Source organism: Haematobia irritans, chromosome 4, assembly GCF_050003625.1.
Source record: "Haematobia irritans isolate KBUSLIRL chromosome 4, ASM5000362v1, whole genome shotgun sequence".
Classification (NCBI taxonomy): domain Eukaryota; kingdom Metazoa; phylum Arthropoda; class Insecta; order Diptera; family Muscidae; genus Haematobia; species Haematobia irritans.
In genome coordinates this window covers 165,578,379-165,591,350 of record NC_134400.1, presented here as the reverse complement: position 1 = coordinate 165,591,350, position 12,972 = coordinate 165,578,379, and positions in this window count along the sequence as shown.

Sequence of the window (12,972 nt, the reverse complement as noted above, 5' to 3'; positions counted from 1 at the left end):
CGCGGAGCTTATCACAAATTGCAGTGGCATGGGCGGACGACTTATAAAGGCTGTCGAATGTGACCCCGAGAATCTTGGGGTAATTTGTTGTCGGAATTGTTTCGCCATCGACTCTGACATTCAACTGCCTGCGTACTTCCGCCGTCCATGTAGTGAAAAGTGTGGCTGAGGATTTGGTGGCAGATATCCTCAAATTTCTTGCAGTGAAATAACTGGTAAGATCAGCGAGGTAGACATTTAATCGATCGCAAATGTCATCAACAATGGGTCCGGATGCCATGATTGTGCAATCGTCCGCATAAGACACAATCTCGCCGCCGTCAGGAGGGGGTGGAATCGAGGACAGGTAGAGGTTAAACAGTGCCGGAGATATCCGCCCTGGGGAACTCCCTGTTTAACTCTACGGGTTTTGATTTCTTGTCCCTGAATTCCACGTACGACTGGCGTCCACACATATAATTCAGAACCCAACGCTTCGCCCCTGCCGGTAGGGACGTATTCTCGATGTCCTCGAATAATGTGGGATGGTTGACCGTATCGAACGCTTTCGATAGGTCAAGCGCCACGAGGACCGTCCTATGACTCGGCTTGGGCTGGTTAAGTCCCCTATTGATATGTGTCGAAATGGCATGTAAGGCCGTCGTGGTACTATGTACCCTACGGAATCCATGTTGGTGGTGGGCAGCTGGAAAATTCTCCACAAGGCTGGGGAGGAGTAGTGCCTCAAGTGTCTTGGCTACTGGAGAGAGAAGGGATATCGGTCTGTACGATTCACCTTTACTCGAATCTTTGCTTGGCTTCAGTAGTGGAATCACTCTTCCCATCTTCCAGACATCGGGTATAATGAGTGATTCCAAGGACAAATTGAGGAGTCTGGTCAGGTACTCAACTCCCAGTATTCCCAGATGTGTCAGCATTAGCATTGAAATTCCGTCGGGGCCCAGCGCCTTAGATGGTTTCGCGCTGTTGATGACATTGGTAACTTCGGCTGTACGTCGCCAAAGGTGACTGAAATCACGTCGCCAAAGGTGACTGAAATCCCATCATCCCTTGTAGCGGGGTTCGAGAGGGCTCTCACTGTTGACCACAATTTACCAGTCCCTGTGCCTAAGTTACATTGCTTCAGGAGCTCTAACCAAGTGTTCCTCTTGTGCTAGTCGCCTATCTTACTAATCTCTAGATTTAGTTCTCTGATTCTAGGATCAGCAGGGTTAGCACGACGGCGTTCATCACGCTCGTCTGCGAGTCCCGCCGCTTCGGCTGGGAAGTTGGGCCTCACTTGGGCAATTCGACCAGCGGGTATGAAGCGAGCGGCTGCTGCGTTGATGATGTCCCGGAACGCCCTCTGGGCAACATGAACATGAGAGGGGGACGGGAGCTCACTGAAGCGGCGATCGGTGTATTCTCTGAAGCCTTCCCAGTTGGCTTTCTTTTGATTGATAAACGTCCGGCGTTCAGAGGTTATGAAATCGGAGGGTCGGTTAATGGTGAGAATTATGGGGAGGTGGTCCGATCCCAACGAAATGACGGCTTGCCAGGAAACGTCATTTATCAGACCAGGCGACGCTAAAGATAAATCTGGCGAACTGCTGCAGTCACCCATAATTCTCGTGAGGGCCTCTTCGTTCACCGTGCAAAATGTGGAGTCATCTATCTGCTCGGCCAAAGCTATGCCTCTCTGGTCATTACCTAGGAGTGAATGCCAAAGTTCATGGTCGGCATTAAAGTCTCCTAGAACCAATCGGTTATGCCCGCACAATAGCCACTCAATGTTTGGGCAATAACCTGGAGCACAGCTACCAACCGGCGGTATATACACATTGTATAGCTATATCTCGGCAGCCCCAGACTTGACTGCTACCCCCATACATTCCATATACGGGTCACTAGTGTCTGGAACAAGCGGGATAGGTCTGTACTGCACGGAACGGTGTATTATGAAAGCCAGGCCACACCCTCCACTTCTTGTGCGATCCTTTCGAAGCACATTGTATCCATCACAATGGCGTAGGCTGCAGGTGGAATTCAGCTTAGTCTCCTGGATCGCTGCGACCCTTATCCTTTTCCGATTCATAAAGTCCACGATTTCGCTAATCTTACCTCGGAGCCCGTTGCAATTAAATTGCAAAAACGATGCACTATCCGGAACTGGAACAACAATATTGGGTGTAAGATGCTGCGGCGGAGAATATTGTTGAACGGGAGATGTCGGGGGGGTCGCATAGTCAGACGACCCACTGCTGCTATCGCTGGTACAGCATCCTGCCACGTAGTCAGTGTGACTATACTCCCGCAGCGATGTTAAGCCGGAACAGTTCCGGTAATGCACCCACTCCAAGCACCGGTTACACCTGACCGAAGCCGAAAGGTGGTGGATCAGGTTTCGGCAGACTGAACAATACCATGGTCCGGGGTTCTCCTCTATCCCGGCTCGGACCAACAGCAAACGGAGAAGGCTCCCCGGGATGCACCTTCTCGAACACAAAAAGACGGACAAAACAACACGTACACTGATGTGGCAGCCGCTGGCCAATGGATGGGGTCCATCGGGTCAATCCGGTACACAGAACCCGCCGCCGTGGGAAAGGTTACGCGTGCTGTTTGTGGGCGCCGTCTTGGTGAGTACACGTGTCATGTAAGCCCTGCATCTTGGCCAAATAGAAAGTTGGATATCATCTCACGGCAGCGCTCACCATTTACAATTATGTTACCTTACTGCAAATTCTACCAAACTGCATTGATAGAATATACTTTCATGTACATTTCACACTTTTTGGTATAATACGAAAATAATCCATTTTACCATTAATTCGATCCAGTGTAGCCTATTTTCTCTGTAGCGGTTTTTCTCAATTTTGTCGGGTTCAAATAAGAAGTTCTTTCGTATTAGGCATCACACTGGTGCAAACTTATGATAACATAATACTTCGGTGCCTAATACGAAAGTTCTTTTTACTTGGACCCGACAAAATTGAGGAAAAAACGCTACAGAGGGAATAGGATACAATTTTCTGCTAAGGTTGTCAAGCATGGAGGAGCCTACGTCATGGTCTGGGGATGATTTTTGGCTAATGGGTTCGGTGTACTGGATCGAATTAATGGTAAAAATGTATAATTGGGTGTATAAAAACATTCCCGAAGATGTTATGTAACCACACGGATGAAAAAGACTGTTTTTCATATGTTTGGCTATAAACATTATATGTTTGGAACACAAATTTTTAAACACAATATTTTTGAGTGCAAGCATATAATGTCCATAAACTAGCATAACATGTTTGGGACATATATGTTAATATGTTAGAACATATTATGTTTGGGACATAAAATGTTTGTAAATATAATATGCTTGGATGCAAGCATATATTAATTTAGAAATAGCCTATAAACATATATGTGTTTAGTAGCTTGGAGCGCTATTTAACAGGGAGCGATATTGAATTAAGTTGGTGGTTGTTGCTTGTTATTACAAAATTAACATTTTATTTTTCCTTGGGCAATTGATCAGCTACTTCTTTGATCCTTACAAACTGTGTGGTCCGCTGTTCGAATCTCCGTCCGGCAAAAGGTAAAATTAAAATAAAAAAAAATTATACAATTGAATAATATCTTCTACAATATTTGTATTACAGAAAAAGTGCTAAGAACTAAAAAATCTCGTGGAAGTGAGAAAGATGTGGGGGAATATACAATTGGGCAGAAACAAAATTTTGAGCATTCAGGTCGAAAACCTATGTTGTTAGCACCTATATTATTTGTTTATTTTCATAATTCATTATGATTGTAAATATATAAATAAATAAATAAAATTTTGAGCACAATATTGTTTGGGAGAATTTTTTTAAGCATATAATATTTTTGGGTGCAAAATGCTTCCAAACATATTATATGTTCACATAATAACATATTGTTTCTTGGAAGACAACATTATTGAATTTGGATGGAAAAATACAAAATGTTTGGAACTTAGACTACCCAAACATATATTGTTTAGACCAATATGCTTTCAAACATATTATATATTGGAAGAGATCAAACATATAAATGTTTGGGCAATACCCAAAAATGTATATGCTTGAAGCAAAATATGTTTGGGAGTATATGTTACAGAAGCGATTTTTTGTGAGCGTGCATATGCCGAACAGGAAATGTCGTCACGTTAGACGTTTCAACAGGATAACGATCCAAAATAAACGAAAATCCCTCTTCAAAGCTTGTAAAAACGAGATTTCCGCATTACAATATTAGTGTTATGTAGTGACCTCCTCAATCATCACATCTAAATCCGGTGGAAATCCTTTGACCAATTGTCGATAAAAATATTTATTGAAATAATGACTATTTTTTATGCGGTTGCAGAGTGCATGGAATAATATATTACAGGATGCAATTGAACATTTTTAATTGAAAATAAAAAACTCGGAAAAAATTAAAAACTATTAAGTTTTAGAATACAAAATATTATGAGTTGCAATTGCTTTGTCTTATCCATTGTGGTACTTTTCATCTATTACACCCTCACAAAAAATCGCTTCTGTAACATATACTCCCAAACATATTTTGTTTCAAGCATATACATTTTTGGGTATTGCCCAAACATTTATATGTTTGAACTCTACCAATATATAATATGTTTGAAAGCATATTGGTCTAAACAATATATGTTTGGGTAGTCTAAGTTCCAAACATTTTGTATTTTTGCATCCAAATTCAATAATGTTGTCTTCCAAAAAACAATATGTTATTATGTGACCATATAATATGTTTGGAAGCATTTTGCACCCAAAAATATTATATGCTTAAAAAAAAATTCTCCCAAACAATATTGTGCTCAAAATTTTATTTATTTATTTATATATTTACAATCATAATGAATTATGAAAATAAACAGGTAATATAGGTGCTAACAACATAGGTTTTCGACCGGAATGCTCAAAATTTTGTTTCTGCCCAATTGTATATTCCCCGGCATCTTTCTCACTTCCACGAGATTTTTTAGTTCTTAGCACCTTTTTCTGTAATACAAACATTGTAGAAGAAATTATTCAATTTTATGACTTTTTTTATTTTAATTTTACCTTTTGCCGGACGGGGATTCGAACAGCGGACCACACAGTTTGTAAGGATCAAAGAAGTAGCTGATCAATTGCCCAAGGAAAAATAAAATGTTAATTTTGTAATAACAAGCAACAACCACCAACTTAATTCAATATCGCTCCCTGTTATATAGCGCTCCAAGCTACTAAACACATATATGTTTATAGGCTATTTCTAAATTAATATATGTTTGCATTCAAGCATATTATATTTACAAACATTTTATGTCCCAAACATAATATGTTCTAACATATTAACATATATGTCCCAAACATGTTATGCTATTTTATGAACATTATATGCTTGCACTCAAAAATATTGTGTTTAAAAATTTGTGTTCCAAACATATAATGTTTATAGCCAAACATATGAAAAACAGTCTTTTTCAACCGTGTAGGGCTCATAACATGTTAAATATTAATTAAATAAAATTAATTTTTGTTTTCTGATAAAAGGTTGGCTGATAAGTCCCCGGTTTGACACATAGATGGCGTCGCTAGTATAAAATGCATATTATTTTTACATAGTACCTTCAAATGATTCGTGTCAAAATTTGACGTCTGTAAGTCAATTAGTTTGAGAGATAGAGCGTCTTTTGTGAAGCAACTTTTGTTATTGTGAAAAAATGGAAAAAAGGAATTTCGTGTTTTGATAAAATACTGTTTTCTGAAGGGAAAAATACGGTGGAAGCAAAAACTTGGCTTGATAATGAGTTTCCGGACTCTGGCCCAGGGAAATCAACAATAATTGATTGGTATGCAAAATTCAAGCGTGGTTAAATGAGCACGGAGAAACGCAGTGGACGCCCGAAAGAGGTGGTTACCGACGAAAACATCAAAAAAATCCACAAACTGATTTTGAATGACCTAAAATGAAGTTGATCGAGATAGCAGAGGCCTTAAAGATATCAAAGGAACGTGTTGGTCATATCATTCATCAATATTTGGATATGCGGAAGCTCTGTGCAAAATGGGTGCCGCGCGATCTCATATTTGACCAAAAACAACAACGGTGCGGTGTTCTTGAGCGGAGTTTGCAGCTGTTAACTCGTAATACACCCGAGTTTTTCCGTCGATATGTGACAATGGATGAAACATGGCTCCATCACTACACTCCTGAGTCCAATCGACAGTCGGCTGAGTGGACAGCAAACGGTGAACCGTCTCCGAAGCGTGGAAAGACTCAAAAGCCCGCTGGCAAAGTAATGGCCTCTGTTTTTTGGGAAGCGCATGGAATAATTTTTATCGATTATCTTGAGAAGGGAAAAACCATCAACAGTGACTATTATATGGCGTTATTGGAGCGTTTGAAGGTCGAAATCGCGGCAAAACGGCCCCGTATGGAGAAGAAAAAAGTGTTGCTCCACCAAGACAACGCACCGTGCCACAAGTCATTGAGAATGATGGCAAAAATTCATGATTTGGGCTTCGAACTGCTTCCCAGATCTGGCCCCCAGCGACTTTTTCTTGTTCTCAGACCTCAAAAGGATGCTCGCAGGGAAAAAATTTGGCTGCAATGAAGAGGTGATCGCCAAAACTGAGGCCTATTTTGAGGCAAAACCGAAGGAGTACTACCAAAATGGTATCAACAAATTGGAAGGTCGTTATAATCGTTGTATCGCTCTTGAAGGGAACTATGTTGAATAATAAAAACGAATTTTGAGTAAAAAATGTGTTTTTCTTTGTTAGATCGGGGACTTATCAGCCAACCTGTTATATTACTTAGAGTGTACAAAATATAAATAAATTAAAAACTGGCAATATTGCAATACTCCTGTTTTTCTTATGGCAAAATATCGAAAAGTTTATGATAATTGCAAATGTTTTGTCCGATTCGAGGCATTTTTTTATCTTCCTATTTTACGATTTATTGTTATGCTATGACAACCCTGTGATGCCTACACATGATTATGTATTATGAGAATACAAAATAAAACTTAAATTCAGGGTTGATAAAGTTTACTCTTTTGTGCTTTTTTTGATACATTTCGACTGCCAAAAGCACGACCGCGTGTCATTTGGTACTTTTTCATAACAATTACCCTAATAGAGTTATTCGGCCCTAAATAAAGGGTGATTTGTTAAGAGCTTGATAACTTTTTTTAAAAAAAAAACGCCTAAAATTTGCAAAATCTCATCGGTTCTTTATTTGAAACGTTAGATTGGTCCATGACATTTACTTTTTGAAGATAATTTCATTTAAATGTTGACCGCGGCTGCGTCTTAGGTGGTCCATTCGGAAAGTCCAATTTTTGGCAACTTTTTCGAGCATTTCGGCCGGAATAGCCCGAATTTCTTCGGAAATGTTGTCTTCCAAAGCTGGAATAGTTGCTGGCTTATTTCTGTAGACTTTAGACTTGACGTAGCCCCACAAAAAATAGTCTAAAGGCGTCAAATCGCATGATCTTGGTGGCCAACTTACCGGTCCATTTCTTGAGATGAATTGTTCTCCGAAGTTTTCCCTCAAAATGGCCATAGAATCGCGAGCTGTGTGGCATGTAGCGCCATCTTGTTGAAACCACATGTCAACCAAGTTCAGTTCTTCCATTTTTGGCAACAAAAAGTTTGTTAGCATCGAACGATAGCGATCGCCATTCACCGTAACGTTGCGTCCAACAGTATCTTTGAAAAAATACGGTCCAATGATTCCACCAGCGTACAAACCACACCAAACAGTGCATTTTTCGGGATGCATGGGCAGTTCTTGAACCGCTTCTGGTTGCTCTTCACTCCAAATGCGGCAATTTTGCTTATTTAATTGTTTGCTCACTTGGTCGATTATGTAGACCATAAATCGGACGTAAAGCGCGAAACACATTTCGAACCGAACACTGATTTTGGTAATAAAATTCAATGATTTGCAAGCGTTGCTCGTTAGTAAGTCTATTCATGATGAAATGTCAAAGCATACTGAGCATCTTTCTCTTTAACACCATGTCTGAAATCCCACGTGATCTGTCAAATACTAATGCATGAAAATCCTAACCTCAAAAGAATCACCCTTTATGAAAGTTTCTTAGATATCAACTCAACTCTAACAATTGTAAATGGCGGACATTGAAGAAATAAACATATACCTAAATGAGGATAATATTATTTCTACCAATTTTTTTTACATATTTTATATCTATAGTAAATTTTGTCAACATCTTCTATAGAAATAAAATTTTTACAAAATTTTCTGCAGTAATAAAATCTTGACAAAATTTACTATAGAAATAAAATATGTAAAAGATTTTGGTAGAAATAAAATTTTTACAAAATCTTCTGCAGAAATAAAATTTTGACAAAATGTTCTGTAGAAATAAAATTTGGCAAAATAAGTTTTTTTAGAAAGTCTAAAAAAAATTGTCCAAATCGGTCTAGATTTAAATATACGTATACTTTTACAATAGTCTTTAAATTTGATATGAATATTCATACATATCAAGTGAATCAATTTTTTGTTACTATGGATTAGAGGTGTGCACGTGAGCAATAGTTTACTCACGCACACTCACGACGACAAAAAATAAAATTTTTACAAAATTTTCTGCAGAAATAAAATTTTGACAAAATTGTCTGTAGAAATAAAATTTTGCAAAATAAGTTTTTTTTAGAAAATCTAAAAAAAATTTCCACACCGGTCTAGATTTAAATATACGTATACTTTTACAATAGTCTTTAAATTTGATATGAATATTCATACGTATCAAGTGAATCAATTTTTTGTTACTATGGATTAGAGGTGTGCACGTGAGTAATAGTTTACTCACGCACACTCACGACGAAAAAAAATAAAATTTGCAAAATAAGTTTTTTTAGAAAATCTAAAAAAAAATTTCCACACCGGTCTTTAAATTTGATATTGTTTAATTTTAGCATCTTTTGGCTTTGAAAAGTACATTTTTAATATATTTTTAGTACTGTTTCGTCAACATCATTTATCATACCTGACTTAAATACGTATTGATAAGCTTTAAGCTTTACTCATTCTTAAAATAACAACACCCATATTCTTTGTATTGTTGTTGTGTGGTGTAATTTTATTTCAACAAGCAGAGAACATAAAACTCTAAAGCTTGCTTTGATACCACAAAAGAACGTTAGCAATACGAGTAGAGCTTTATTGTGATGTCGTTTAGTTAAAAAAAAAATGCAGCACAACATAAAATACTTTGTCTTTGGCTGAGGGTGGTGGTGTTGGTTATGGTAGAATAAGAGACTAAGAAAATTGAGAAGCAAGCAACTGCCTAATTTGACAGTTTACGAAAAGAATTTAACCGGTGAAGGTGTGTTGTGGAGAGTTTGGCCTTTGAAGAAAATCTGTAAGGGAACACGACGCTACGCTATACATGGAAAAGAATTAAATGCGGAAATATTTATTTATTAAATAAATAAATAAAACTAATTTATATTTTTATATTACCCAAGTGGATTTTTTTAAAAAGATAAATGTGAGTGTGTGTGATTTGATAGAGAGCAACAAAGGAAAGGAAGCTATACAAATTCGCAACGCCAGACAACAAAAGGGAGTAACTCTTCCTTTATTGTGAAATTCTCTACAAATAAACAGGAGATGTTATGGGTGAGTATTCATGTAATTAAGAAATTTTTACTGTGGCTGCGATGAAACTAAACAAAAATAATATTTTTGTTTTTGCAAATGTTTAACAATATTAAAAAAACAAAAAAGTTAATGTGAATTAATAACTAAGTAATTTCCAAAAAAAAAAGACAAGATGGTGATGATCATGGTCAAGGGTGAAGAGAACGGGAAGCGCCCTTTACTTTGTCTGAGCTTTTATTAAAGCTTTGCCAAATCGTCTAAAAATTGTTCGCGAGATTATTTGACAGTACGGTACACTATATACAGTGAAACCTCTCAAACGTCGACACTCTGAAAACCGAAAATGTAGCAGGGATGGAAAATAAAACTTTTAAGAAAGTACAAAAAAGGTATTTTTTTGATCGAAAAAACACTTCACCAAAATCAACAAAAAGTCCATTGGAAAGTTATTGACAAGAGCTCCCTTAGACTGAATTTTAAAGAAAATAAAATTTTGTTGAGTTGACCCGTACCCTACCGTAGCATTGTAATTACGGTCGCTACAGTTGGTAGAATTCTAATGTTTGGTAGATTGGTAAAAATTTTATTTCTATAGAAATAAAATTTTGACAAAATTTTCTATAGAATGAAAATTTTGACAAAATTTTCTATAGAATTAAAATTTTAACGAAATTTTCTATAGAAATAAAAGTTTTTATAAAATTTTCTATAGACATACAATTTTGACAAAATTTTCTATAGAAATAAAATTTTGACAAAATTTTCTATAGAAATAAAATTTTGACAAAATTTTCTATAGAAATAAAATTTTGACAAAATTTCCCACAGAAATAAATTTTGACAAAATTTTCGATAGATATAAAATTTTGACAAAATTTTCGATAGATATAAAATTTTGACAAAATTTTCGATATATATAAAATTTTGACAAAATTTTCGATAGATATAAAATTTTGACAAAATTTTTTATAGAAATAAAGAAATATATTTTTGGAAAATAATTTTTTTTTTTGGTAGTATTTGATAAGATTTTCTCCAAGTGTTGGTAGATTATTTTTGTCTCTCAAGTTTCGACCGTGACTGTAATGGTTTGCATTATTTTAGAACCCGATCGATAACTTCTTATCTACAAAGTGTTCGAGTGGAAGCGTAATATAGAATCACATACTTTTTTCTACTAAAGCATTCTTCAAATTCAAGAAATATTGTTTTGTTTTTCTTCCCGCATGAACTTGTCTGTTTTGCCACATTTGTAAGAGACTATTAGCAAATAAGTTTGTTAAAGACTTTCTCAAAATATTAAAATATTTTGTCAAAACTATTGTACCATAAATTTGATATCGGCTCAAAAATGTCTACACAAAAGGTACTAAATAATTCGCGGGGGTACTACGGTACTGACCAGGGTGAAAAGTATTGAAAATAGTACTATAGTACTGCATTTTCCATACCTGAAATGTACAAGCATAGAATAATTTTGTTTTACAACACATTTTTTGCTACTATGGATACACTTTCAGTCTACTAAACAAATAAAATCCCAGCAAAAAAATTTGGAAGTTCTTCAAAAGGCACAACTTTAAAAGCACTTCCAGGAGATGCACTCCCAATAATGTTCTTAATTTAAACTACCCAGGAAGTTCTTTTAATTCAATTTTTTATAACATGGTTTTTTTTTTTATACTTTTACCCCCATTTTCATGAAGCTCCGTTAGTGCTACGTTAGCTAACGAACTTTTAAACCGTACTATAGACATATCTGTCATCCCGCCTATATATTCTATATGTCAGTTAGACACCTAACTACTAAAAATTTTTCAGTTAAAATTAACCGGAGAAAAGATATTTCCATTTTACTTTCTGTTAACTGGGAGTTAAAGTCTAACGGAGCTACATGAAAATGGCCGTTAATGGGTAATTTTAACTTTTTTTGCTTCAAATAGGTTAAAAACAGAGTAAGAATTCATAAAATGGTACAAATCATTTAAATTTTGTCGAAAAAAATGCTAAATCCAATCTGAAAAAATTGTGAATTTTTGAAAATATTTGAGGTGAAACGTTTCCGACAAGCGTTAGAATCCATTAAAAATTATAACAAATTATAAAAATTCTTTATTTGACAAAATATCACAGAATTTTTTAATTTACGTCCAAAACATTGAATCCGGATCACACCTAAAGAAGTGATGCAAATGCAGTGCAACGGCTGTTGAAATGGAGGACTTCCGTCCTATGACAAGTCCATGTTTAATTCATCGCTTCTGAGTCAATTTTGCACCACTTCCGGATCCAAAAAGAACATTTTCATTACTTTTTTGGCTACGCTTTTTTTGCTGGGATATGAATTTGTACATAAATTTTTATAAATTTATAGACTTTCCATAAAATATATGAACTTTTACATAATAAAGAGATTTCATAAGATTTTGTATACCATCCACGCCCCGTAAAACATTGGTAAGAAGATGTGATGAAAATCTGATTACCAAAAGCTCTTGTGCCATTACCCTTAGCAATGCCTATTGTTTGAAAATAATGACATACCGTCAACGAATGATTTTGATTACTAAAAGTCATTTTTCCACGAGTACTACCATGTAAAGCATTTACAGTCTAGCAATCGACGCCATATCTCGTGGTAAGTGCACTGGATTTTCCAATCGAACAGAAAATTTCAATTTATCCAGTGCACTTACCACGAGATATGGCGTCGATTGCTAGACTAGTGTAAAAAAAAATTACCAGTCAAAATCACTAAAAGAGTAATGCTATTGGTCACACTGGGCAAATATTTGACAGAAATCAAAAAAGATTCAGTCGCCACAGCCAAACCAGAAAACATATTTAGCTCATATTGAGTATATAGCATCATGGAAAGATTATTTTCCAAACCCCATATTCAGATATTTGGAAAATGGTTCTGGAAAAATGTTTGACACTCATTTGGGTCAAATATTTGCCTAGTGTGACCATAGCCTAAGTGGTATTTATTTGATTGCACCTGACAGTTATTTTCTCTGATACAGATTGTACAGTTAGGGCCTTCTCTGGACGCGAGCTTCAAACGCATTATTGCTGCCAAAAGCTTTTTTCTTACAAATTAATGAGGCTGTTACGCTATGACCAAACACAAAATATTCTCAACGGATAAGGATAAGACTGCCTCTCTCTCTCCCATTTTGACAATTCGTGCTTCATTCATCTCTATTGTCTGGCGTTGTTTTGTGAGAAATGCATTTATATTTTTAAATTTTGCTCCCTCTAAAAATGCCGGTCCTTTTGAAACACTCCTATGCAACCACATATAAAAAGCTTTACAGTGTAAGT